A 3,621-nucleotide genomic window follows, 5' to 3' on the forward strand; every position below is an offset into this window, starting at 1 on the left:
GCATTACCTGCTGATCGATGCCCTGGCCATACTGAGGGACCTTCTGAAATGGTGGTGTCTTGACGTGTTCTCGCGGGTGTGTGGGGTCCAGTTCGACAGACAGCATGGCAACACTATCCGGTTTGGTAAATTCACATCACCATTGCTGAGCAAACCAAGCGGCCAGTGCTTTGAGAAGGAGACAGTGTTTGAGCTGCACACGTGCCACCATGTGGGTATCCACGTCTTCACTGAAAATCCAGGAATCGGGGGGTGTTCATCCCACCCTTTGAGACTTTGAGGTCACCGAAGTCACCCAGTACAGGGAGAGGACATGCATCCATCTCCGCTCTGCCGCAAACTTCAGCAAATACAACTGCGAGTGGCTGGGATCGGGAAGCAAAATTATTGTGGGGGGGGGACACGGATACTCCATGCTGAGGACACCAAGCCTGAGCACACCCATTGTGGGCACAGGGACAGGAATACCCATGACAAGGCACAGGGATGGAGACCCCCACATCCGGGAGTGGACAGGGATGCCCCTGCAAGGCAAGGACAGGCACAGGGACCTCTCCATTCTGACCCTGTTCTAATCCACCAGAGGCAGTGCTGTGGGAACAGTCCATATGTGATGGATGCAGGTGGGCTGGGACTCCCCCCAAGAGCCCTCCTACAACAGTCCCTGAACCACTGCCAGCCCCGCTCACCCCTGTGGCACCCCCTGAGTCCCCCTGACTCCTATCACCCCTAAGCCCACCCTGACAGCCCTGAACTCCCTGGCCCCCCTTACCCACCCTTGCCCTCTCCTCACACCCTGGCCATCCCGAGCCCCGCACTTCCCCCAGGACCCCCCGACATCCCTCTTTGTCCCCCAGGGGGAAGCGTCCCCAGGGCCACCTTCCACCTCGGAGGACTCCTCCTGGCCACCGCAGCCGTGGTAGTGCCCAATGGGACCATCTGATCCATGAGGCCACCAAGGTCACCAAGGTGGCTGTAGTCACTGTGGCAACCATGGCTGACATGATCACCAAAACCTCCTGGACTCCCAGAGAAATGAGTCCATCAAGGCTGCCAAGGCCACCACTGCCACAATGAACATCTTGGCAAATATTGCCACCATGAGGACACCGGGACCACCACTGTCGCTGTGGTTATGGTGGCCACCACAGCCACTCTGGCCACCATGATCACAATGACCCCCACAGTCACTCTGGCCACCATGGTCACTATAACCACCAAGGTCACTATGACCACCTTGATCACCCAGACTCCCAGAGCCACAAGGCTATCACAACCACATTGACCACTGTCCACACCAAGGCCATTGTGCAAAGCAATTCTATTAAATAATTCTACCAAAAAATTCCATTAAATAGTTCTGACAAAGCCAGCAAAAAGTGACCATTCTTAAGCGGGGCTCCATGTAACTTCCCACACCAACACTCATGGGAACGTCCTTTTCTCTCAGTCTCAAGGAGGAACCCTGGGGAGCATCCCCTTCCCAAAAGAGGAACCTCACGCACATTTCGTTCCAAGCAGGAATAGGGGAGAGGGATCTCTGTCTGAGTGGGGACTCGTCATTCCCAGGGTCAGGCGATGGACGGCCAGGCCCATCACTGGTGATCCACCCTCACTTGTCAATTTGGGGCTGATGATTCGGGCTGGTTTTGGCTCAATTCAGCAGCAAAATCAGCAGCAAACCCCTCTCAATGCAGTCCCAATAGCCAGAAATGGGGCATTGTCCCTTGAGCACATTCCAGGCAGAGCATCCTGACGCATCCAGCATTTCGGGGGGACATTAAAGGCTGGAAATAGGGAGGTTCAAGAGGGAAAGGATAGGTCCTGTCCCTGGGGAGGGACAGTCCCCAGTGCCAGCCCAGGCTGGAGGGGACATGCATAAGCAGCTCTAGAGAAGGACATGGGAGTGCTGGTGGGTGACCAGTGGAGCTGGCTGTGTGGCCCTTGGGCCAGGAGGGATCCAGAGGGCATCAGCAGGAGCAGAACCAGGAGGTCAGGGAGTGATCGTGCCCTTCTGCACTGCCCAGGGAGGCACATCAGGAGTGCCACTTCCAGCTCTGTCCTGTGCTGTGTCCAGCTCTGCCCAGTGCCTTGTCTAGTTCTGGGCTGCTCTGGACCCAATCCTGTGCTCAGGGATGACGCTGCCTGAGCTGGGAGGTTGGGCCAGGTGCCCACTCTGGGTCCTTCCAACCTGACCCATTCTGGGATTTGGGGATTCTGGCAGTTGCGGTTCAGGAATTGTCCACAGGAGGGCAGCAGCGAGCGTGGGAATTCAGTTGCACTGTGCAGTTCCGGGTGCCAACAGCAGGCGGCAGCACGAGCTGCTGGCGCTGCCGAGCACCCGCCCCGCCCCATCCTGGCCCCGGGGGCTCTGCAATGGTTTGGGATGGAGCGACCTTAAAGCCCGTCTGGTGCCAGCCCTGCCATGGGCAGGGACACTTTCCCCTGGGCTGGGCTGCTCCACACCCTGCCCAACCTGGCCTTGAACCCTTTCAGGTGTGTGGCAGCCTCAGCTTTGTTATCGATTGGTAATGTGATGACTGGCTCTCACAATTAAGGGAATGAATAGTGTGTGTATGTTAAGAGAAGTTTTGTTAATGTATGGTTATGGTATTGTAGGGTTTTTTTTGGGTACCCTCTGTTCTCCCCAAAGTTGCCTTTTCCCCCCTCTGAATTGTTGTCACCAGATAGCCCTGGTTGTCAGGGTTGTCCGGGTCATGTGGAGGGCGTGTGTGTACCTGTATCCCTTGCTTGGGGCAGCTGGGAATGGGGAAAGCCTGTTGTTGGGGAGGCGTGGCATGAAAAGACCTCACCTCCAGTCAGACTGCAGGAAGGTCTTCACCAATGGACAGCAAGGAAGAGTCAACTGGTAGACTTTGGGAGGGGGCAGGTATTTATATAGAAAGTTTTTGAGTATTTATGACTGCTTACAAATTTGTATTTGCCTGATGCAAGACCAGAGGTATAAAAGGCAGAGCCACCATTTTGTTAGATGAGCCTCTGGCAGTTAGCCATGCTACCAGTGTTGTCTTTTTTTCCTTATTCAGTCTCTTTGTTGTGTTGCTTTGGTTTAATAGACATTTAACATTTTAAAATGAGCCCTCATTTCTCACTGGTTTCTTTTTTTTGTTCCTTTTTACTTACAGAATTTTTTCCCAGAAGTTGCTAGGAAACACTAATGACTGGGTACTTAAGAAAAGCAAAAGAAGTGGCCAAGCTCAGGGAAGGAGGGCATCTGGTTGCATTTCTCTTACCTGGGAGTCTCTCTCTGAGGGGCAGAGATACTGTGAGAATTGGCCAGGTGAATGATGCAGCTGGGGCAGCTGCTGTCTCTCTCTCTCTCGGGCTCCCTCTCTCTGTCTCTCTGTCTCTCTGAGCTTTGGAGAGGGATGGTCAGAGCTGCTGCTTGGGGAAGGGAACTCACTACTGCCACCACAGCCCAGCCCAGAGCTGCTTCTTCTGCTGTGGGGTGAGCCTCTGCTTGTGAGATGTGAAAAACATGAAATAAACAGGGCAGGAGACTTTTTCTCCTTTAATGCCTTTATTAAAAGTGATCAGCTCAAGACTGGGAAGCCTGACGGGTCTGCAGTCTCCGTCGTCTCTCCCAGGGTGACTCGGAAG

The 3,621-nt window shown here is 54.3% G+C and overlaps 1 pseudogene; it reads left to right on the forward strand.

Annotated features, from left to right (window-relative positions):
* LOC115949118 overlaps positions 1–575 on the forward strand; it is a 2,504-nt pseudogene extending 1,929 nt beyond the window's left edge.
* The last annotated feature ends 3,046 nt before the right edge of the window (positions 576–3,621 follow it).

The sequence above is a fragment of the Geospiza fortis genome, unplaced genomic scaffold, assembly GCF_000277835.1.
Source record: "Geospiza fortis unplaced genomic scaffold, GeoFor_1.0 scaffold77, whole genome shotgun sequence".
NCBI classification, from domain to species: Eukaryota; Metazoa; Chordata; class Aves; order Passeriformes; family Thraupidae; genus Geospiza; species Geospiza fortis.